We start from the raw sequence: 25530 nt of genomic DNA, 5'->3' as shown, positions 1-25530 counted from the left end.
CAGGCATAATTTCAGTTAGAGTTATCAGAGAAAAATGAGTCCAGTTAAGTTTGAATTTTAGATAAATATAATTTTTTTAGTATGGGATACACTTGTACTAAAAATTATTCATCGTGTATGTGAATTTCAAGTTTAACTAGGTGTCTTGTGTTTTATTTGCTAAGTCTGGTGGCCGTACCCTCCAGAGATATGTGTTGAATGAATGAATGTGAAGCACTTGGCACAGAGCCTGGCATACAGTGGCACTAAGTGGATATTAGCTATTGTCTTCATCTTCCTCATCTAGTCACTTCTTAGAACTACAGCCTCCCTGTTCCTTTTCCCTTCTTTGGAGGCAGGTGAGAAAATGTTTTTCACCAGACGAACATCACCTGGCCCTTAGCATAGCAGAAAATATTCTTGCTGGAGCTTTGAAACCCGACTGCAGTGGTGTTTGGCAGGGAAACACAGTGAGTTATCACAGAGCATTCCCTCCAGTGCTGGGTCATGCAAATATTTATTGCGAGCATTAAATAATAAATGGAACAGCCTGCCCAATGGTAAATCTGTCATGTTTGGTTTCAGCCAGGAGCTGTGATGGCTCCAGAATTGCTGCCCATTCCACTGACTCCGCCTGCCCTCCAGAGGGGCAAGGCAAACAGCCCAGTTCTCCAGGGTGGAATCAGCAGGCTGATTAGACACCTGGAAGCCAGAAGGGTGGCGGGGATGCTCAGCCAGGCATGGAAATTGGCAGGTAAGACCAGGCTGCGGCCCTGGAACCCAAGCTGATGAGATGCGGCGCAGGCCTGGACTTGTGCAGTCACAGTGCCACCACAGTTCTAAAGGGGCACCATCTCACTGTCCACATCTTGAATTGTCTTGCAGTATTTCCCTTAATGCTCATGTCAGCTTCACTTTAAAGTGGAGTCAACATTCTGCTGCTGTTTCTAGGCTGAGTGCTGGGTGATGAGAGAGGAATGAGACTCTGTCATACACTGTGAGGCAACCATGTTTTCGGGACCTCTGATGTGTAGAACTTAAACACATGGGGCTCTTGAACCATTTGGATCTGACTTGGAATCCTGTCTCTGCACTTAAAGCTGTGTGACCTTGGACCAGCCACTTAACCTGCAGGGCCTCAGTTTCTTGAGCTCCAATGTGGGGGAGATGATGGTCCCACCTCTTGGGACTGTTGTGAGGATTAAATAAGATTAAGTAGGTAAATGGTTTAGCACAGTGTCGTGTTCATGATATGCCAGCTCTAATGGTTTATAATGGTCCAGAGAGGAAATGATCTTCAGATCTACAGACAGGACTGCTTCACTCAACCATGCAGTTGTAGTCACATCTGGAGTATGGGGTGAAGAGGTGTTCTGGTCACAAAGTTACTGAGTGGTGGAATTAAGGCTTCAACCTGGAATTTTATGGCTCCCAAGATAATGCTTTCTTCTACCCCAGATCTACCCTATCTCCTATAGGATGGTGGGAAGTGTGGCTCATATGCCTCACCCCAACCCTCATTGTCTGGGATTGGTGGTGTCCTCACAGTGGTGAGGGGTGGAGTTGGAACCTAGCTAGCGTGAGGCTGTGCAGAGTAGAGATACCTCATAGGATGTTCTTGGCTTCGAATCACTGAGTACCCAACTGGAAGTGGTTTGGATAGTAATCGCAGTTATTGTTTTACAGAAGGTGGCTCTGTGGTTAGTTTATTCAATGGGTTAGTTCTGTAATGGTGAATCCAGTTTCTTTCCACCTGTCTGCTCTTTTTGCCATTTGTAGCAGGTGGCTCTTATCCTTAGGGATGCCCCTCCTGGTCTTAAGATATGCAGAAAGAGGAGATGAGAGCCTAGCCCTCTACCTGTCCCTTTTTATGAGCACTTTCCCAGAAGCCCCCCACCCACGGACTTGAATTACACTGGTATCACATGCCCTTTTCTAAGCCAGTCACTGACCAGGGAAACAAAATTGCCATGATTGGCTTAGTATGGTCCCCAGACCAGCATCATCAGCATCACCTGGGAACTTGTTATAAATATAAATTAAAATCTTGGACCCCACTCTAGACCTACTGAATCAGAAACTCTGGGGTAGGGCCCACATCTATGTGTTTTTTGTTTTTTTTTTAAGATTCACAAATAAGTTTACTTACAATTAGCTCAGTTACATATTTTTTAAAAGTTTCAGAATCTCTCCCCACCAGCGTCCATAAACTGGAATAGGTTTGCATGGAACCTGCAGTCCAGCTTAGGAGCCTCAGTAAGTGATGGTCTAGGTACTCACTGACACATTTCTCTTGTCACTAAGAGACAGCCACAAACAAAACACATCTCTTGCCTGGATGACTAGGAGGAATTCACTTTTAAAAGAGCTTCATAAAATGTCTGTGAGAGAGAACTGGTGATATCTGAAGAGTTCTAGCACTTCAGTTGAATATAATTCTGTTATTTTTCTCTTGGCTTAATTTCTGTAGCTCACAAAGACTGACTTCAAGCCTTGTTGAGCTGAAGGAATGCATAGCCGAGATTTTACAAACTTGTAAAGACTTAGCAGTAACCTTCTTGCTTCTGGTATCACCACAGCAGTAAAATTAGCACCTAGAAGTAGGCATATTCAGCCTGTAGCCAGGTTCAGGGTTGGAGGGTGTATTCCAGGAGGAGACACTGTAGCATTTTCACTACACGGCAAGTAAAGGAAATACAGATACTGGAGAAGCAGAGTGATATGTTGTGCTGGGATGTCTTTCAAGAATTGCATTTAGCAGATCTACTCTTTTTGGTATTACAGGGCAGGAAGTGGTCTCCTTTGTTGTGTTCTGAGGCTTTTCATTTAACTACATCACAGTTATCATCTTCAGGATTGAAGCCATTTTGAAGAACTTCTGTTGCTCTTTCACTTTCTCATCTTGTACAGCATCACTGTAGTCAGAAACTAACTCCATACGGACACCTATTTCTTAAAGACTGCCATCACCAATGCTTGAGAACATTTTTAAGCAAGCACAGGTGACTGCTTCAGGAATGTCAGGGACTGCTGTAGACAGTGGTAACATCTGAACATCAGTCTCCTCTAAGGCAACCTCCACTGAGTCAGGGCACAAGCTGCAAGGAAGCACGTGCGTCTGTATAAGTGGATCAGAGATTTCCAGGGGTAAAATGATGGCTCTGTTTTCCATCTTCCCAGAAGTTCTATTACTGTGTCCTTAATCATCATATGAAAGTCAGGTGTCCACTTAATAGCCAGAATTTTCATAGTTTTACTTCAGTGTGTTTTTCTGAATCTTTCTTGATGTTCTATAAAAGTTGTTTGGAGGCTGGAACCTCTGTCTGGACACTTGCTTCATTTTTTCTTCTCAAAATTCTCTTTGATGGCTCTGGTTTCTGGGGTCCAAGTCCATATCCCTGTGAGGTTTCCCAGTTTACAGAATGAGGCTCAGTGTGAGTGCCTAGATCTTGACTATGCTTGAGTTTTCTAAGCACACCTGCTAATGAAGACACTTCACACTTCCACAGACTCACAGGTAGAAATTTTCCATGTAGAATAAACACATGTTCCCCATAATACCAAAGTTGATTGCTAGTCCCTTGTGGTAATTCTGTTGAAACCTGTAGTGGTTGAAATTTTGTGTTCCCTATGGAGAGGCATTCCTTGCAAGCTGGTAGTGGTGGTCCCAGGACCGCTATGAGATCTTGGTCAAGGATGGTGAGTGCAACACCATTTCTGTCCTTTCCAGACACTGTTTTGAGCAACAGTGATCTAACTACCCTTTGATTTTGATTTTTTTCTGGGTCAAATGGATGTATTGGTATCAAGGTTTCATATATACATCCATCAGAGCTTAATGACATCAAAGAGAGGACTCTCCGATGCACAGGTGCAGTAAAACTCTGTATAACAGATTTTTCTTCTTGTCTAAGTAGGAGTATTTGCTTAAGACACCTGAGTTAAACATTTGTACATAAGCAAAGTAATTTCCATGTTTTTTAGTAATAAAGATTAAAACAGGATGCCTAGATACCATGAAAAACCTTGTCCACTTAATCACTGCTTCCTCAGAGAATAGTTTCAGTTTGCTGTTGGGGCTCTGCAAGCAAGGACTCTGAATCACACACACCCCTTCCTTGAATGGCACCAAGGGTTCTATCCCTCTTATTGAATGTGTCCTGTATACCTCAGCTGACAACGTAGCTTTAAATACTCTATCCAGGTTTATGTCTTCAGTATTCCATAATCTCAAAACCCTGTCATTGTGTACAACAATAAACTCCCCAGTTTGAAAGCTGCACACAGCTGGACATGTTATCATTTGACCTTATTTCATTGACCAGCTTGTTCCCCAAGGGTTTCTAATCAGAAACCTAGTAAAATTAAGGTAACATACAATATTCAAAAACTTAATTTCTGACTATAAAAGCAATTAAATTTACAATGAAAATGATTGTATTCAACAAATTTCCTAAATTAACAAAATAAGTAGTCACAAAAAGACAAATACTGTATGATTCCCCTTAAGACAGAGTAGAATGGTGGCTGCCAGGGGCTAGGGTGTTGGAGTCACTATTTAATAGGGTCAGAGTTTCAGTTTTGCAGGATGAAAAGACATGGAAGGTGGTGATGGTTGCCCAACAAGATGAATGCACTCAGTGTCCTGAACTGTACACTTTAAAAAGATGGTTAATTTTATGTTATGTGTATTTTACCCCAATTAAAAATATAAAAAACTTTAAAAAATAGTTTTATAAACAATAGTACATTTAAAAAGTTGATTTCTTTGTGCCTTTGAACAGGGAAGTTAAATAGGACTAACTGGGATTGTGCCAGTCCCATCTGCCACTGTGTTCCGATGCAGGGGTTGCAAAATTTAAGTCTCCTCGGCAGCCTAGGTGAAAACCAGCAGTATCATGAGAAGAGTCAAAACAAGCAAACAGTATAGGGGACTGTTTGCAACCTGTTCCCAAAACGTCAAAGTAAATTATCTAGCTGCTTAAAGACATGGAGAACTACATACAGCAGCCCAGAAAAAAATAATTCCTTTCTTCCCGACCACTAGAGGAAGATACAAACAAGTGGAGGAATATATTGTGTTCATGGATTGGAAGAATTAACCCAAAGCAATCTATAGATTCAATGCAATCTCTATTAAAATACCAATGGCATATTTCACAGATCTAGAACAAATACTGCAAAAATTTATATGGTACCAAAAAAGATCCCAAATAGCCACAGCAATCTTGAGAAAGAAGAACGAAGTTGGAGGGATCACAATACCAGATATCAAGTTATACCACAAAAGCCACTGTAATCAAAACAGCCTGGTACTGGCACAAGAATAGACATAGATCAATGGAATAGAACAGAGAACCCAGAAATCAACCCATGCCATTATGCTGTTAATATTTGACGAAGGAGGCAAGAGCATACAGTGGAGTAAAGACAGTCTCTTCAATAAATGGTGTTGGAAAAATTGGACAGGTACATGCCAAAAAATGAAACTAGACCACCAACTTACACCATACACAGAATAAACTCAAAATAGATAAAATACTTAAAGGTGGGGGATTTTGACCCCCAAGGGGCACTTGGCAATGTTTGGAGATATTTTTGGTTGTCACAACTGAGTGGAGGGTAGGTACTCCTGGCATCTAGTGGGAGAGTCCAGTGGTGCTGCTAAACATCCTGTGATATGTAGGACATCCCTCACAACAGGGAATTATTTGACCCAAAATTTCAGTAGTGTTAAGGTGTCAAGGTTGAGAACCTCTATATTAGAACAAATTCTTTGAGGGCAAGAAGCATGCTGTCTCAGTCACTTCTGAATCCTCTATGCTCAGCCTAATCCTGACAGGTTGTAAGTGTCCTAGCACATTGTAAGACTCAGTAAATGCTGACTGAGTAAATGAACAAACTTGCTACACTGAATTCTGGAATCAAGGAGGCATGGACTTGGAGAACTGCAGGATCGTGGGGGTAGAGAGTAACATTCCTCTCCCAATGGACTCCTCCAAGCCCCCAAGTTCCTCTGGTTTCAGGAGAACTGGTGGGAGACATGCTCCTCATGTGCAAAAGGGGGCTGACTCAAGGTTGGTTACCTGTTTATCTCTGAGGTCATGGAAATAGAGGAACCAAATAGAGAAACACTTCTCTGAATCTACCTATTTTTAAATGGACTAACCACCAAGGAGGAAGCCCAGTAATTTATATTTCACTGCCCTTCGTTCCTCGCTCTGCTCTTTGTAGGCAGTTGCTGGTGCTCCAGGGCAAAGATAATGAAAGTTCCTTCTTGTATCAAACTTCTTTTCCCAGGAGGCAGAGCCCTAGCATCAACCAGAGCAGAAGACCTGGGCTCTGGGAGCCTGGATCGGAGGCCCAGGGTGTCCAGACAAGTTCAGGTTTCTTGGAACAAACTGGTCTGGCAGTGACTGATAATTAGCTTATAACTGACATTTCAGAGTCCCCGGCTCTTCACTAGATGTTTCTGTATTACATCAGGTTATGAGAAAAAGCAATAGCCTGTAATGGCTAGGCAAGAGCAATTTTTTTAGATGTCAGTTTGTGCAGTAAAGAGCCTAAATTTACTCTAAATGTGTCCCTGGGTTGACACCACCAGCAGATCGTGCATGATATCCTCACAAACACTCAGGAGTTATTGTCTCCATTTTTTGCAGTGGAAACTGAGGCTCAGAGAGATTAAGTGGCTTGCCCAAGATCCCACAGACAATAAGTGGTAGAGCAAGGATTTGAACCTACGATTGTTTACCTTCTACAACCCTGCAGTCTCCAAGTCTCTAGGGCTGTCTGGCTCTAAATCCCACACTTATTCCCTGTGCTGTGCTCTGGTGGCTACTTGGACCCCTTCTCCAAAGTCTTGGCTATGGGTAGAGACTGAATGTTTGTGCCCCCCAAATTCATATGTTAATATCCTAACCCCCAATGTGATGATATTTGTGGGTGCAGCCTAGGTCATGAGGGTGGAATTGGTTTAAACATCCATGTCAAAGCACAGAATTCTCAGAACAACACCAACTGACAATATGCAATAAAACCTGGTTGTGAGATGGTCACAGCCAGCTCTTGAGTTACCTTCCTTCTCAACCTTTGACTCTCCCCATCTTCATATGAACAGAACTGCTTTCACCTGGCAGAAGTGCTGGCATGGTATTTGCTCAAAAAGAAAGGACATTTAAGACTGAGGGCTAGTCTAGAAGCCATAGCCTCTTTTTAGCCCATGTTCTGAGGAAGGTCAAGCAAATTGTTAAATAATGTGATAGAGGTGTTAGCTGATGCCATGTATATAAGTGCATCAAATCAACACATTGTATACCTCAAACCTACACAATGTTTTATGTCAATTATATCTCAATTACAAAAATTACATTGAACTATGGCAGCGATTTTCAACCTTTTTCATCTCACGGCACACATAAACTAATACTAAAATTCTGCCGCACACCTAGAAATATATTTTTTGCCAGTCTGACAAGAAAATAGGTATAATTTTGATTCATTCGCACTGGATAACTACTGTCATGTTGACTGTTTTCATTTTTTTATTTGACAATCTAAGGGAAATGAGGTCAGTGCCCCTGACTAAAGTCAGGTGTTACATGTTTTAAAAATTCTTGTGGCACACTGGTTGAAAATTTCTGGACCAAGGGGAAAAAAGAGTTAAATAAGATGACATTGAAGGCAAGTTTGGGATTCCACTAAGAAATATATGTCTCAAAGAGACATACTTCTTCGCCTTGCAAATCTTCATCAACTAAATAAAAATGGTCACAGCTCCATGGCTGCAAAGCTGACTTTTGTTTCCATGTGAACTGCTCTTAAAATGATCCAATGCAAATCCAGAAAGATCAGGTGCAGGTCAAGTAACTTATTTTCTTGAAACAGGTTACCAAACACAATAAACATATTTTCACATCGGTCTCCTCACCCTTGCTTTCTCATTAATGCCCTTTCCTTGGCCTCTTCTCTTGGACCCTGCAAGGGCTCTTGTAAGGCTTGTTAATGGGAGATGTGGGTGGAAAAGAGAGCTGGCCTGTGGCTCCTCATGGCTTCATCACAGCCTCTTTCCTGTGCTCTGGGTCATACGAAATCTGGTGGCTGCCACATGGCCAACTGTCGGGGAAGCTCAGCTTTGCTCTGCTGAGGGTCTGATTCGTGGAACAGGCTGAAATCAGACAGAGCCTCTGAGGTCCATGTGGGTGGGATTCTTGTTCCCTGTGCTGCTGGTAGTGCCATCTGGCTGTCCTAGAGGGGTTGAGGGGTGTGGCCCCCACCTGGATAGTGTCTGAGGGAAGAGCTGGCAGAGGGCTGGGAGACTGTGGGGTTGGTAGTTGTTGGGGACAGAAGCAGGTTCAGAGCGGGCTGAGGAGGTGTGGCCAGCTGCCCCCAGGGCTCTTGGCAACTCTGTCGGAAGGCTCTTTCCAGACAGCCTCTGTCTGGTCCCTCCTCCTCTTTCCTCATTATCCCCTCACTGCGTCTCTGTGGCCTGAGACTTTCCCACCAGGCTAATGTAAGGACATGGTGTTGCACAGTCTAAATCGGCTGTGTGCACAGTACTGGGCTGAGCATCATTTGAGAATGAAAAGCAGCTTGTCTCAGCCTGCTCAGGCTGCCATCACAAAATACCACAGTCTGGGTGGTTTAAATAACAGGCAGTGATTTCTTACAGTTCTGGAGGCTGAAAGTCAAGATCAGGGTGCCAGCCAATTTCATTTCTGGTTAGGACTCTCCTCCTGGCTTGCAGATGGCCACCTTCTTACTGTGCCCTCACATGGCTGAGAAATCACTTTTCATCTTCTTATAAGGTCATCATGAGGTCCCATCCTCATGGCCTCACTTAACCCTGATCTCCAATAGCCTCCTCTCCAAACACCATTACACTGGGGGTTAGGGCTTCAACATGAATTTTGGGGAAGAGGCACATTCAGTCTATAACACAGCTCCTTAACTCCTCCCTGCCCCATGTGCAAGGAGCTGCCAGTCTTGCCTGGAGGCCTAATATCTTGATAAGGTATGAGGGGAACTTTCCAAAATGTATACCCAGAAAGTATGGGCCCTGCAGAGGTCATTATGTTTAGGCCCGAGACCTCAGGCTGTTGAAACCAGAGGCCAAGCTCAGGGAGGGAGGTAGGAATCTGCAAGGCCATCATGGGGAGAGGCCAGAATCCAATGAGAGAGCTTGGAGGCATGTGGAAGGGGCATTGTGGGCAGAAAGTGCCCAGGTAAAGGCCTGGAGTGGCTGTTGGGTGGAGGTGTAGAGGCTGGTTTGTGTGAACACACAGTGAATCAAATAGAGACCCATGGTGCAGGGAAAAGCATTTAAAGGCTTTCCTGTACCTGGCTTGTCCTTTCTGCCAAGCACAGTGAATCCCACATGCCTGTTCTCCATCCCAGTGGGCTTTAGGTATGGTCAAGAGCAGAGGAATGAAAGCCCCAGAGGCCAGGGTTTGAATCCTAGATCTGTCTCTTTTTTCAGCCATGTGACCTGGGGCAAGCCACTGAGTTATCAGAGCCTCAGGTTCCTCATTAGTAAATTTGGGGAAATGACCCTTGTGCTTTATGTGGCTCTCTTGAGGGCTTTAGGTGATGATGGGTGAGGAAGTGCCTGGTAATCAATAAAGACATTCACCCATAACTTCTGAGCATCTATTATGTGTCCCAGTACCAATTGCTGGATCCACAGAAGAGTTTTGGGCGGGTGGCAGATGAGTGGGCAGGTAGGCTAATGGCTGGAGCCTCAGGCCTCTGCTGCTACTTGCCTGCCCTGGCTCCACCAAGTCACTCTGTGGTCCATTTGCCTCTTTGGGGCACCTGCTTATCCTCACATTGGACCTATTTTGTGGGTACTGTATCCTCTCTATTGAGGCCTCTGTGGCTTTGATGGGTCCTGCCGTCCTCAGGCTGTCCCATTGGCATGGGAGAGTGAGGCTTATTACTGTCAGTCCAACAAGTCTGTCCATCCCATCCATCCATCCATCCATCCATCCATCCATCCATCCATCCATCCATCCATCCTTAGCCTTAGGGAATTTCAGGTTTGGGAAGGACACCCAATTTTGTAAGCAAGGAGCCTGAGCCTGAAAAAGGAAACATTTCTCAGCGTAAATGACACATCCTGTGCTAGGGATTCAGGGTTGGATCAGATTTGTCTCCCTCTCCATGTGGATCAGGCCTGATACGACTTTGCCTGAACCTCCGGGACTCCTGAGCTGGCTTACCCTTCCACTGGTACCCCACCCCAGGCCCCCACTAGCAGAAAGGTTAACCATGACACTGCCACTGCAGTCCGAGAGTGGGTACCCTTCTACCCACCACTGACCATGGGCTCTAACTGCCAGCCAGCCAGTGGGTGAGCAGCCCCAAAGCACAGGTTGGAGTCTGCTTTCTGGGTCCACTCTTGCTTTCAACTCTCCTAAGTTGTGTTCCTTGAAATGACTCAGAGATGGAGATTCAACTGCAGGAAGTTTACTCAGTGGGGCGCCACACTCATGAAGGGAGTGAGAGAAACAGAATTAAGTAAAGGGAGCAGTAGGACTGTGAGGAGGTGGTAGTTGAGGCCTCAGCCAATCTCACTGGGAGCTCTGAAGCTGGGAAAGGCCTTAAACCTCCTGTCCAACACTGACCAGTCATAAGGTGTGGACTGCTCCCTGGGGGTGTGACCTTGGGTGAGGCAGCTCCCTTTGGCCAGGGGAGATTTCTGGGGAGGACTCAGTGGTGAGGCATAAGGAGCCAGCACCCCTGGCAGCTGGGGAGTGATCTATGCAGCACCACCAGGTGGCCACTACATCCATTGTTTTTCAGAGTCACTGTCTATAATGTAGAATGAACCAGTGGTGGGTCTCTGGACCCTGTGTGCCCAGGACCCTCCCTTCTCCTACAACAACCCCACCCCCCACGTGATTGTGGTGGCAATTGCCACGTTCTTCCATGTTAACTCTCTGGCCAAAGTTGACTCGCTCAGGGGAGGGCAGCTCACTGGAGCTTGCCCACTATCATACCTGTCCTTATGGCCATAGGTGATTGGCCAGTTATAGGCACCTGCACTAGCCTGGTGCAAACAATTCCTCCAGGGCGGTGAGGATGTTTCTGTGTGGAACAGACAATGTTAATCAGCATTTCCCTGAGGATTGGAATCTTGGGAACTTTAGTGCTCAGGGAGAAGGCCAGCTGCAGTGGGAGAGGTGAGTGTGATATGCAGAGGGAGACAGAGATGAAACACAGGGACGTATGCGCCCTGGCGAGCTCCAGGGCCCTGGTTTCAGCTGCTTCTAAAGCTCATCTTCTTCCTCGCCTTCCCCATTTTAATCCCCCTTTTTGTTTACTTAGGTTTGAATCGAGTTCACCCCTCTGTCAACCCCATGAAGTTCCAACTTAACAAACCCCTCTAGGGTGGCTTTAGAGGCTACAAGCTGGGGGTGCCAAGGGGTATTTTCAGCCTTTAGCTATATTCTGTTGGGTTGGTATGGTGTTTGAAAAATCCAGTTTCAGCAGTAGCTTGAGCTCCATAGAGACAACGCTGGGGCAAGTCCGAGCCAGACGGCACTGGGCAACTGTGTGCTCGCTGAAGAAAGATAATTGAACATGGGCAAAGGAGATCCTCAGAAGCTGAGAGGCAGAGTGTCACCGTATGCTTTCTGTGTGCAAACTTGCCCAGAGGAGCACAAGAAGTGGCATCCAGATGCTTCAGTCAACTTCTCAGAGTTTTCTAAGTGCTCAGAGAGCTGAAAGACCACATCTGCTAAAAAGAAAGGAACGTTTGAAGACTTGGCAAAGGCAGACAAGGCCCGTATGAAAGAGAAATGAAAACTTACATTCCCCCTAACGGGAAAACCAAAAAGAAGTTCAAGGATCCCAGTTCACCCAAGAGGCCTCCTTTAGCCTTTTTCTTGTTTTGTTCTGAGTATTGCCCCAGAGTCAAGGGAGAACATTCCGGCCTGTCCATTGGTGATGCTGCAAAGGAGCTGGGAGAGAAGTGGAGTCACACTGCTGAAGCAGACAAGCAGCCTGATGAAAAGACAGCTGCTGAGCTGAAGGAGAAATACGGAAAGGAGACCGCTGCATACCGAAAGGAGACCACTGCATACCGAGCCAGAGGAGAGCCTGATGCTGTTAAAGGGAGTCGTCAAGGCTGCAGAAGGCGAGAAAGAGGGAGAGGAGGAAGGTGAAGGAGGAGATGATGATGAATAAGTTGGTTCTAGCGCAGTTTTTTCTTGTCTATAAAGCATTTAACACCCTCCGTCCCCCACCCCCGTACACAACTCATTCCTTTTAAAGAAAAAATTGAAATGTAAGGCTGTGTAAAATTTGTTTTTAAACTATACCATGTCTTTTTTTTGTATAGTTACCACACAACAGAATTTGTCTTTGGGTAGCCCTGTCCTGGTGGTATTTTCAGTAGCCACAGACCTTGCCTGGGGGTTGTGAATTGGCATGGACATTTAAAGCAGGTTCTTGCTGGTGCCCAGCACAAATTAGTTATATGTGGGGATGGTAGATTTTTCATTTTCAGTTGTCTCTGATGCAGCTTACACGGGATAATTGTTTTCTGTTAACTGAATACCACTCTATAATTAAAAAAAAGTTGTAGCTGTTTTGTTGGCATTCTGAATGCTTCTAAGTAAATACAACTTTTTTAGTTAAAAAAAAATTCAGTTGTAATGATTTAATAATTGGAAGATTTACATAGCATCTGGCCTTTTACGTATACTAGTGTATTGGCAGGTCTGGCAGCACTGGGCTCATATTTCCACATGGAAATAGTTGGTATAAAACGAGAAGCAGCGGGCCTCACCTTTCAGTGGGGCAGGCACTTCAGTTTGCCACAGATCCCACCGTGCTCTGTCGCTTTTCATTTCTCCCTCTTTCTTCATTTATGTCACCTGCCTGTGCTCTGCAGGCACCTTGGTTTGTGGTTCCAGTTTTATATAGATCCTGGAATTGTATGGCCTTTTCTGACCCTGTCCAACTTCAGGTTCCCAGAGGGGGCCAAAACAGATACTGCATATTGTAGGGGACACAAATCAAGAGGCAAGATCTCTAGGGAAACCTGAGGCCCTCTGAAATCACAAAGCCATACAAATGTGAATTATCATCATCATTAATATCAACTGGAAGGACAGGAGACTAGGAACTTCCCCTCGCTACACCCCCCTCCCCCCAAGCCCAGAACGGCATTTGCACCATTATGATGGCGTTTATCATTGACGTTGGCAGTTATTATTAAACTGTGTCAACTTGCAAATGCAAAATGTTTACCGAATGAACAAAAATGAACTAGCAGAAATAACGTCTAGGCACTGTCTACCTTTAGCTATTTTTTCTATAAATTGCTATGGCATTTCTCCAGGGCCCAGAGTCAACAAAGAATGAAAGAAATGAGTCCTCTGGCTTGTTGAAGGTGTTACTTGTTATCCAGCCGATACCCTCTTTGTCCCGTTGTCCCCACTGCCACTGCTGACACGCAGTCTTAGACCTTGGAGATGTACATTGCTGGCCAATGCTTTTCCCTGGACACATTTATTAAAAAGAGGGTGTCGTTTCTCTCCCTTTGCGTCTGTCTTTTCCCCTAATTGAAGTTGATTGACTACAGTGCACCATTTTGAAGCTCAGAGTGCAGGCAGAGGTTTGATAAAGCATTTCGCTGTGCTCTGCAAGTGGGCTGCACCTTGAAGAACTGATGGTTTCATATCATTGTGTGTCTGTGGCTGCCTTACCGCTTCTGGCCCCCATGTCTCTGTGGTTTTACATAATGCACATCCAGGACCGCTGTGACCTGGCCCACCTCTCTCTGGGTCTTCTCCCGCTTTGTGGTCCCCTGCCATGCTTACAGGTGTGTCATGGGGGTTTGCTCCTCCATGCAGTTCCCCTGTCTAAAATGTTGTTTTGTTCTGTGACTTCCTATAGACATCTCCTCCTCTTCCCCGACTTTCTTTGATGACTTAGGAGCTTGGGAGACCTGAGTCTTATAATTCTGAAAATTGTCTTCTAGTTCCCAGGACCCCAGATGGAGCAGAGTAGCTTAGGGGAAGGAGAATGGCTTTGGAGAGGGAATCACGTGGGTTTGAGTCCTGGCTCCTCCATTTACTAGCTGTGCCATTTGGGACATGTTACTGTTCACCTCTCTGAACCTCAGTTTCATCATCTGTAAAATGGGGATAGTGATAAGACCTAAATCTTGTTGTGAGGCTTAAATATGGTAATGTATATAAAGGGTATGGCATCTCTATGTCTGGAACATACTAAATGACTAATAGGAACATTTAATATAGCGTATGAGATGGGTCCAAAGATGGACTCACCTGAGGCAGAACTTGGAAACCTTTTAAACTGAAATCACATCATATGTTTTGACTTCTAGGCTCCCTTTCCCTAAAAGGTAAGTGCAGAGACAGATCTAACTAATTGAAGTTTTTGGTTAATCAAGGGCTTGCTGTCCTCCAATGGCTTTGTGTTGATTTTAGGATAAAGACCAAAATTCTCCCACATGGTCAGCACCCTGCTCATCTCTCCAGCTTTATATTTCACTTCTCCTTTGCTCCTTGGGTTGGACCCAGGGCCACAGGGCCTTTGCACAGGCTGCTCCTTTTGCAGAAATACCTTAAGCTGTATTACCTACCCATTTAACTCCTATTCACTTTTTCAGAGCCCAGGCATATCCTCTGGATTGTCCACTTATTCTAGTTTCTGATTATATGTTCATTACTTTGTTTACTTGATTAATGTCTAATTCCTCCACTTGACTGTGCACTGCATGAGGGCAGACCAAATCTGTGGGTTGCTCACTACAGCATCTCTAGCACTTAACAGAGCAACCGGCCTGTAATGGCCATTCATTAAGTAATTTGTTGAGTGCATAGGCGAATAGATGACTTACTGTTTCAAGAATGTATGCAGTTAAGATGTTTGCTTGACACTACAAAGTCCTTCTCTTAAAGAAAGAATGACCCCAAGAGACAATTCACTGAAAGACAGAAAACAGCGTGATGGAGTTGGGTTGCTCCTAGCACCTGGTAAGTGGACTGTTAGGGAGGGTTTGTGAAGGAAGTGAGTGTGTGTAGTGTCAGCTGAAGGACTTCCTTCTCCTTGTGGCTAAACTGGCTTCTAACCCAGGGACAGAGTTTTATTTGAGAGTAGGGCTGCTGCTGGTGAGGTGATTGTCTTCCACCTTGCTCACCCCTTATAAGTGGGGTGTTGCTGAATGAGCAGCCTAACCCACCATAGGGCCTTATAGGGTTTAGGGAGTATAGTCCTTGCCTCCTAAGTTCCTGATCTGCTATCAAAAATATTCCTTAACCTTTAAAATACAGCATTTAAAAGACAGCATCATACAAACTCCATATATTTTTCCAGGATCAACTGTACAAATAATGGTTTCTTTCCTTTTGCCTGGAAAAAAGAACGTAGGTGCTTAGGTTTCTGAGTATTTAACCTTTAAAAGACGGCATTTAAATTCCATCAGCATTTAAATTCGGCCAGCAGGACCCACTCCTTGCTGGGAACTAAAGTTCCCTTTCATCGGATAAAGGTTAATGCACACTTGTTCTTGATACATTTGGAAAATATATAAAAAAAAAAAAAAAAGTTGAAAAAATAAAAATCAACCAGCATTCTACCACATTAACATTTTGGTGCATATGTTTCTGATTCTTTAAAAAAATTTGCTTTTCTGTGTGTGTTTTATTCATACAGCATTGTAACCTGATTTTCTCAATGAGCAAATGTACCATGGATAGTAAGTACACAGGAAGGCAGTTACCTCCCTCCTGCGGGCTTGGTGTGATAGTACTAGCCTTGTGCCAGGAGGTTGGGAGTCCCAGAACTGCAGAGGATCTGACAGAGGTGTGAACAGTGGCCTTTGGAAGGAATGGTTATGATGAGATGAGGAGACAGGCAGTGGTGCAACAGAGGCATGTCCTGATGGAGCAGTTGATGTGAGACTTGTCCCAGGCATCAAGAGATAATGGGGGACATATGTAGAGACCTCAAAAGCAGGGTCATGGAACTGGTAATATAGAAGGTAGGTTCATGGAGCCATTGACCCTTTAATTTATTCAGAAATATTTCTTGAGTGGTTAACCAGGTGCTGAACTAGGTGATGGGGATTGTAAGAAACATAATTGTGACCTCATTGGAAACTTGCACCACCCCATTTACACATGTAAAGTGCTTGGCACAGAGCAGGAGCTTGATACAGGGCAACCATAGAGATGAGCACTTACTAATTTTCCAGAATCTCATCTTTGGTGATTATCTCCATGTTGCCCAATCACCAGAAGGGGCAGAGAGCTACATTTTTGTGACAACTTGTGTCCATACAAATGATATAACTAATTGAATATGAGCAGTTTATGGTGTGATACTTATCAGTGAAGCTAGCTCCGCCACCATGAACTCTGGCTCTGTTACATTATTGAGGAAATTTTCCTTGGGGCTTTGGGGTACATTATTGCTCCTTCAATCACATCTTGATCCTTGGAGGACCAACCGGCAGGCCAACTTTTATTACTTGCTGTTTTTTTAAATCACAACAGGGAAATGATAGCAAGGCATTGGGAAGGGAGACTTTTCATATAAGATGAAATGAGCCAAGATTGGAAGGTGACATTTTTATTTGCCTTACAAATGGGGTGGATACAGTGTGAATGGCATTGTGAATGAGATGAAGGGCTCTGCAGGTCAGCAAACACAAGCCATTCACCTTTCTGCACAGGCAGAGAGACTTCACAATGTGTTGGGTTCAATTTGCAGTCAGCTGCTGTTGTTTTCCTGTGGCAAGGAGTTTGCAGTTTGAAGGTACCCATTTCATGGCCAATCTCAATTAGCTTTGATTCCAGGCAAAATGTGTTTTTAATTCATTAGGCACAGAGTTTTTCCAGATCTAAGTTTTTAAAGGGTCTAAGGGTCTACAAAAAGGCCTGGGGAAAGAATTGTTGGCTCTAAAATGCAAAAAGAAAACAGCAAAGTTGACATTAATGAAAATCTAAAAAAATTTCCTACAAACTGTGATACTTTGTCAATATTGCTAATTGTTAAATTTAGTGTTCCTAGAGATTTTATTACATCCAAAAATGCTGGTAGATTAGAATTTCCCACTTTCAAGAGCTTCTGAATATGCAAATTGCCAAGAAATCACATCCAATCAAAATTTAAATGTCACTTATTGTCGAATAATGTTAGAAGAAAAATTTAGAAGTTTCTCAAAAATATTTGATAGCAAAAAATCCACTTAATGTAGGATGTAGGCAAATATGTAATATGTTTGAAATACACTAGGGTATACAAAATTCTTAAAAAGACCTTATCATTTATCCCCCCTCCTCACTCCTCTATAAAATAGTTTAGATAGAAGCTCTTTTAATGGTGGCTTTTTTGGGAAGTATTTGAGCTTTATGGTAGGTAGGTTACTGTTCAGTAAATATTCATTCTCTCCCCCTTTACCTCATTGCTGTTCAGCAAGGCCTTGTCATGTGCCTTCATAGTGTATTTCCCCACACTTTGTTTAGTTGACCATGTGACTTTCTTTGGCCAATAGAATGTGAGAGGACCGAACTAAAGGATACTTGAAATATGCTTGTGTGATAGGCTTGCCCTCTTGTGCATCTGCCTTCTCCACGAGAATAAGATTCCTTAGTCACTGGCCGTAGAAAAGTGAGAGACACATGGAGCAGAGTTACCCCAGCATAACAGTAGGCCTACAGCCCAGCAGAGTTGTACCAGCCAACCCACTAAAGCATGAATGAGAGATAAATGCTTGCTAAGAATCTGTGGTGGTTTGTTTTACAGCATTATTGTGGCCTTAGCTGACTGATACAAGCTTCTCCTCACAGTGGTGCTTACTCATGTTTCTGAAGCAATGACCATTTGTTATTTTCAATCATATTGCTATTTATTTATTTCCAACCATAATGCAAGGGTTATAATTAATTCTGAAAACAAGTTCAGCTACTTTGCACATGCTATTCCCTCTGCCTGAAAAGTTTGTCTCTTCACATAGTTGGCTTTTTTTTTTTTAAATCTTTGGCTCTGGCTTTAAATAGTACTTCCTCAGAATGATCTGAGCATTTATTGTGGTTTTCATGGATGAGGCAGTGTAGGTACACTGAACAAGCATAGGGTGAGATAGTTTGAATGATTCGGAAAGCTCTGGAGTCCTCGGAGTGGTCCCTAGTTGTCTGGTACCTGGCCCTGTAGTGGTTTAGGGCAGAGGGAGTGTCCCAGACTGTAGGAGCCTGACTAAAGGAGGTGGATGGGGAATTAGGAGGTTGGGAGTGGACAGGGAATGTGTTGGTTTGCATATCAAAGGCATGTTGGAAGGCAAGCTGTTTGCTACCTCTAGGAATTAGCTAACCCTGGAAGGGGCAGTGCCCCCCTGGGTCCAGAAGGCCTCAAGATGTTAAAGCATCATAAAATATAGAAAATTAAAAACATGATCAGTAGTTTCACAGATGGAAAATGGAGGCTCAGTGGATAAGGGAATCAGCCTTGGTTACCTGGTATGTCTGCCCTGGTGTTGCTGAGGCTCCTTGTATCAGAGGCTCTGTGTGTTGGGGCAGAAATATTAGTCATGCTCTGTTAACAATGATTTTAGCTATAATTATAAGAAATATTAATCATGTCCTGTTAACGGTGATTATTCTGTTCTAATTAAAAGAAGCATACTCTAACCTGGTTTGGAGTTGTATTTCCTGGGATATTCGGAATGTGATTCATTCTCCTTAACTGCCTATCATCATGGAAAGATTATCAACCTTGTTGCTGAAACAAAAGAGTCCTGGAGGCACCCCACCCTTTTGCAACCTCCAGCCCAAATTTCCTGTAACCTGTATACCATTATGCCCATTCTTACTCCTTTATGCCCACTTCCCCATGTAATCTTTGTCCTTCTACCCAATATAAGGAACTGGCTTATGGGGGGCAGGTTAGAGCAGATTTTATGTGGGCAAATCCCTCTGCTCTCCTATTTTGCCGGCAATAATGGAATAAAATGCTCATATATGATTCAACCTTGTCTTTGCTTAATTGGCTGAAGTAGCAACAGGCAGCCCTGACCCATGGTGTTCGGTTTCATGTGTACAGTGAACTACTTCACAGCCAGCCTTTTGGAGGAGTGGGGGCCAATAATCGAATTTCCCTAAGCAGAGAACAGTATAAACCTAGACATTCCCCTAAACTGGGAATTAGGAAAAAAGTAAAAAATGGAAGGAATTACAAAGGTATTCCAGCATGGTTCCAGAAACAGATTGAGCCAGTCCTTTTAAGCTTTAGAGTCAAAAAGATAATGCCAAGAATTTCCAATTGTGTTAAATAAAATTGGCCAGCCCTTTGTGACAGGGTCCTATTGACATCAAGAAAACTGACTGTTGCCTGTCTCCTCTGGATTGTGCAGAGATTCAGTGTCACAGCAGGCAATCTCAGCCAAGACTTCACAAAACAGAGAACCTGCAAGAAATTGGTTGTCATTCATTGGAATAGCGTGTTTGGTGAAAAATGCCTGAGACTGCCTTGATCCCTTGGTCAGTCACTTGCGTTGACCCTTTTTGTTTTGCAGCTGTTCTGGGAATAGGACGCAGCACAAGCTTTTCTGCCCAAGCGAGCCTGCCATTTCAGGGTCTTGTGTCCAAAGGTATTCCTGGGGAGAAGGTGCAACAGGTTGCATGAGGAACTCAGATGTTGTTCTAGTAGGAAGCGGGTCAGAGAGACCGAATAGCATAGTGCTGAAAAGCTTAGGCTCTCTTGTCAGACCTCTCAGTTTCAAATTGTGCTTCTGTTACTTATTTGCATGTGAACTTGGGCAACAGTTTTAATCTACCTGTATCTCAGTGTTCTCATTTGTAAAATGGGACGATATGGCAATGGTTAAAAGAATATATATATTTATGTACTTAGGCTGCTCAGCCTAGGACCAGGCATAGAGCGAGAGCTTAATAAATACAGTCATTAAAGTCAGTTATTACTCCTTTCCCCGCCTCCTCTTTATGAGATTTGGAGATCTATTGGGATGGATGGGAATATCCCCAACTAATGCCTAATGACAGAGAAGGGAAACAAAATTCTAGAAATAAAACTACCCCTCAGGAGTGGGGCTGTCCCAGCCGTTCACCCAGTTTAACACTAGACTAAGAGTAGATTGGGATGGTCCCAGCTCAGGCCTGCAGGATAGGACCCTGAAGGCAGTAGAGGGGAACATATGTTGAAAGGTTTGAGTGTTTGCATATAAGCTTGAAGAGCTGGAACCTGGGGGCTGGAGTGTAGAGGAGGTTCACTGGGTCCCATATACGGACTGGACGATGTGGGCATCATCACAGCAGTAGGCAGACACCCCAGTTGTACTGAACTGGCTTTCAACAACATCACCTGTGGCAGCCTTGGGCGGGAGGGGAGATGAAAACTGGGCTGCCAGTGAATGGGTCAGCTTCTCAGGTTTCTTTCTGCCTGGAGTTTGGAAGTGACCTTTGGGTTAATTAAACCTTCAGGATTTTTGGACCGTGGGAAAGGAAATCTAGAGGGAGATACTGGACTTCTTGCTCCTGTCAGCATCTTGGGAAGGCATGAAATTAATTGGGAAAATAAGAGATGTGACTGTTTCCTGGGCTAATAAAAATGCGTCATGCCTGTTAAACACGGAAGCTCATTTCACCCTCACAACAAACCTTCAAGACTGTGTTATTACCCAAAGCCCTTATGAAGGCTGAGCAGGCGCTGCATACACCGATTCCTCGTATACTCTGGTCTTGTTCCCTGTTACCCCCTGACCTATTCACTCGGATCCAGCCACACTGTTCTCCATTCTCTTCTGTGAATGAGCAAAGCTCTTTCCCATCTCAGATTTTTGCATTTTTAGTTCCCTCTGCCTAGAATGCTGTTTCCCAGGTCATGACACACTTGTTGTCATCTGATGGGTCTCACCCTAAAGGTTACCCTTTCAGAAGGTTTTTCCAGTCATATCCCTTCCTCCAAGTTAATCTCCGTCACATCACTCTCCCTAGCATCTCTCAAATGGTCTTTGTTACTCCATGGTTAGAGGCTCTTGCCCCTACTGGAAGGTAAACCCTGTGGGTGCTGCTCAAGATCCTATCATATCCCCAGTAATCTCCATAGTCAGTAGGACATGCTGCATCGTTAAGTGCTCCATAAATATTTTTTGAAAGATTGAGGAATTCCCCATTTTACAGATCTAGTATTGGGGGCACAGGGAGGTGAAAAGCTCTGCCACGGTTACACAAGTTATCAAATGTTTTCAGTGCTCTACCCATAGCTCCTAACCTTTAATCCCTTAAGTGTACACTGGTCCAACCAATGCATTGGCGTTTCTCTACCTGAGGACCCAGAAAGGTTTCGGGTTCAGTCCCCAGTCGGGAGGCAACTGATGGATATTTCTCTCTCTCCCCCCCGCTTCCTCCTTCTCTATAAAAAAAGAAAAAAATCAATAAAAATATATCTTTGGGTGAGGATTAAGAGATAATAATAATAATAAAAAATAAAACGAGGCCTGTCAGATGCCAGATCTTCCTGTCTTCCTTGTTTGGTTGTCAGGGTGGCAGACGCCCTTTGGATGTGGAGGGGCCTCTAAGGAGTGGGACAAATGCGTTTTATTGACAAAATTAGCTAGCAATTAAGAAGTTATCCTTCTCATGTTAAGGGCCAGATTAATTAGGTAAAACATGAGGAAATCTAATTTACTTCATAAATTATTCTTTATCAAAAAAATTTTAAAGCACAGTCATGGTTCGCATAAAACTTGTAGGCATCAAGGCAGATTTTATTACTCTCTGTGTAATGATCCGCATCATGCTTCCATTTCATGCTCCTTCTAATTGGCTGTTTACAGTTTCTAACTGTTTAAAGACGGGTTTGAATATTCAGGGTCCTCACCAGGTGGTTGAACAGGTTTGACACACTCACGGTGTTAGGTGCAATCTGATAGACCCTCAGAGGCTGGAACAGAGGCTGAAGGAGCAGAAAGAGCTTAGGCTTTGTGGTCTTGTATTAGTCAGGATACTTTTGTTCAAAAGTGAGAAAAACTCAGCTCAACCTGTCCCTAATGCTTTAGGAAAAGAACGCAATGCTTCCGGAAATTGGGAAATTCAAGGATGTAGAATTAGCTTCAGGCATGGCTGAGTCAGGGGTTGCTTGCTAGTCAGGTCTCTCCTTTCCTAGAATATAAGCTCCATAAGGACAAGGGCCTTCTCTCCTCTACTCATTGCTGTGTGCTCCATCAGCCAGGACAGTGCCCTGCACATTGTGATAATAATAACATATTTACATAGCACTTTGTAAGGAGGTAGTAGTGTTCTAAGTGACCTATACATATTAACTCATTTAATCCTTTCACCACAATGAAGTAGATAATTATTATGATCTTAATTTTTCTAGATGGGGAAACTGAGGCACTGCAAAGTCATATATCTCATAAGCAGGGAAGCTAGGATTTGAACTGAGGCCCCCTTGCTCCAGAGCCATGCTTGTAGCTACAATGCTATATTCAGTCAGTAAATCGTTGTCGATTGAGCAGATGACTAAGTGGATAAAGATGTAACTTGCCAGACAAAGAGTATTCAGTAGCTAATTGTGATGATATTTATTTGCGCAGCCTCCATCTTCTGTGACCCATTAGCTTTGGGCATGGTCATTGTCTGTCTTCAGGATTCAAAATATTTTGCCCTGGCCAGGGGAATGTCGGAGGGTCAGGGTGGATCATGCTCTAGGAAATGAGGCTGGCAGTATTTCTAGAATCATTTTTCCTCTAAATGAGGAATTTGGGGATCATGGATAGATACACCTTAGCCTGGGTTTGGAGGGTTCTTGACAGAATTATCTGCTGGACCAACAGAGTCTAACAAATGGGAAACATTTTGAAGGAAAACACCTCAGACCCAGAATTTTTAATAAGTCTTTCTGGACAACTCTAGGTAAGTTGTGCGTCTACCTCCCCACCTTTGTGATGGAGAGTCAGATATTAAGGTATCTGATGTTCTCCAGATGGGAATAACATGATAAAATCTCTGAAGCCTCAGGGTAGTCACTGATGCTGTTCACCAAGTATTTCCAGTTCTCTGTCTTCTGGGTACATATAGGACCACTACTCCTTCCTTACCAAAGTTGGACATGACCATGGACTTGGTTTGACCAATGACATTGGCACAGGAGTGATGAGTATCATTTTTAGGAGGAAGCTTTAAGAGCACGGATGTGCCCTGCCACACCCTTTTCTCTGGCAACATTACAGGTAGTGGCTTCTTTCTATGCCAATGTTTGGGAGTGAGGTCAGCACTGGGAAGAGCCTCCATCTGACCTTTAGTGGACATTGAGTGTGAATGAGAAAATTGTGTTGTCTTAAGTTGCTGCAATTCAGGGGGGTGTTTGTTACTGAAGCATAGCCTAGCCCATCGTGGATACAAGCAATTACCTCTGTAGGAAGTGATCATTGAGTTCAGAGAGGGAGGGGTAGAGGAAAGATCACAGACTTTAAAATCGGAGGGACTTAATTATGATTCCCACTCATTGGCTATATGACCTTGGGTAAACTCTTTAACTTGTCTGAGCCTCAGTCCACATTCTTACCTATGAAATTGTCGCCACAATATCTACTTCATGAGGCTACTTTGAATATTAAAATGGGAAACCTGGATCAAGGGTATAACAGTAGATGCTGATGAATGTTAGTTGTTACTTTTGTAATACAGCAAAGTATAGATTACTTTGATTATTTTTGAAAAACCTGTTTCTGTCTACTAAGGATAGAGTGGCTTAATTAAGTAAACTCTATAAGCTAATAGGGATGGGTTTTAATTCTCCTCTACTCTCCATTGATGGCTGGGAATTTGACAGTTATCTAAAGGCTCAGGAGCTTGAGGTCCAAGACTGCATGTAGACTTATCTTTTGTTCTCCCCATTAGTGTGATTAACTGTTTTAGGACATTCCCAAATCTACCTAGGTCCTGATCAAGACTTAGCTTCCCCTAGGGTCTTTAATTTTTAACAATGGAATAATTGAAATCAAACTTGTCTGGGTATCAGAAAATCTAAACTGCTCAGAAATAGCCAGAACTTCTCTATAGATGTCATAAAGAATATAGAACTTTGGCAGAATCAGATCCAGGTTTTGTGGGATCTGAAGCTTATACAATTTGAGGATCTCTCTTTAGAAAAAATAATATAAGAGAAACAACAAGATGGCGGCGTAGGTAACAGCTGCACCCGCTGCCTCCCGCAACCACATCAAAATTACAACTAAAATACAGAACCACCATCCCTCTGAGCCTCCTGAAATCTGGCTGAACAGAAGCCCCACAACCAGGAACCTGAAGAAGCACCGAGACCGGTAGGAGGGGTGCAGACGCGGGCGGATCGGGGCTGAATCACTGAGACGTGCGGCGGGCCCACACCTGGTGCCGCGGTTGAAACCCAGAAGGGAATCTCGGCGGCGGAGGTTTCCCGGAGGAGGGAGGGGTCCCAGCCCCACAGCAGGCCCCCAGCCCAGGGCTCCAGGCTGGGAAGAGATGTCTCCACAACTCCGGGCTGTAAAACCAGCGGGGACTGTCCCTGAGGGTCGCGGAGGCTGCAGGAGCCCAGCAGCTCCTCTCAAAGGGCCCGCGCACGGACTCACTCGGACGCGCTCCCTCTGAGCCCAGCGCCGGGCAGTAGCCTGGAAGGACCTGGGACACTCGGGGAGGAACTAACCTGCCTGAGATCCGGGCGAGAGGCGGAGGGGCGGCTTCCTCCCAGGCAGAAGGGCTGGCGGAGGCCATTGCTCCTTTGGTGAGTCCTCCCCTCACACAGCCAGCAGGCAGGCGCCATATTTGAACTGCCAGCATCTGACTCACACCTTTGGCCCCGCCCCGTGATCCTGGAGGCCCCGCCCCTCCCCACCTGCGGCTAATCCAGGCCATTTCCCGGGGCTTTTCTATGCAAGTGGCCTTTCAAGCCTCATGCTTAGGACTTTCCTAAAATCTCTCAAACAAGCAGCAGCGGGCCCCATAGGGCTTGATAAGTGGCCCCAGGCCTGGCCCTAGCAGCAGCCTGCATTGGCTCATAGGCTGGCCTCTCCTGGACAACGCCAAGCCCAGCACAAGTAGCAGCCAGCTACGGTTTGCTGGATAGCTCATGCTGGGTGGCCCTGGGCAAGGCACTGGCACAGGCTGACTTTGCACCTCCTGGGAGGCCCCAGAGACAGTGCACCTGGTGATCAGACTCTACCACAGTGGATTACAACCCTACCACATCCACGAGTGACACTCAAGGGGTGCACTTGGTGAACACCAAAGCTCCACTGAAGTAAATCCTGATCCATAAGGGCGTCTCCAGCACAGCAGCTCTCTGGCTGTAGTTGCAGCTGGTCCTCACAGCTGATTGGCCTGGGGGTCAGTTCCTCCCAGGGACGCCAACAGCAACCAAGGCTCAACTACAACAGGACAGTGCACACAGCCCACACAGGGAAGCACCTAGAAGGCCCAGCTCAGGTGACTGGGGAGGCTGAGCCACTGGACCCTACAGGACACCTACTGTACAAAGCCACTCTACAAATTCTAGGAGACATAGCAGCTCTACCTA

At 44.6% G+C, this 25530-nt stretch overlaps 2 pseudogenes; one reads left to right on the top strand and one right to left on the bottom strand.

Moving 5' to 3' along the window:
* Positions 1–2349: 2349 nt before the first annotated feature.
* Positions 2350–3928, bottom strand: LOC107524392 (nucleolar protein 11 pseudogene; annotated as a pseudogene).
* A 7634-nt stretch (positions 3929–11562) lies between these two features.
* On the top strand, positions 11563–12168 carry LOC107524393 (high mobility group protein B1 pseudogene; annotated as a pseudogene).
* The last annotated feature ends 13362 nt before the right edge of the window (positions 12169–25530 follow it).

This window comes from Miniopterus natalensis, chromosome 3 (assembly GCF_054644295.1).
Source record: "Miniopterus natalensis isolate mMinNat1 chromosome 3, mMinNat1.hap1, whole genome shotgun sequence".
NCBI lineage: Eukaryota > Metazoa > Chordata > Mammalia > Chiroptera > Miniopteridae > Miniopterus > Miniopterus natalensis.
This window is presented reverse-complemented; position numbering and strand designations above follow the sequence as displayed.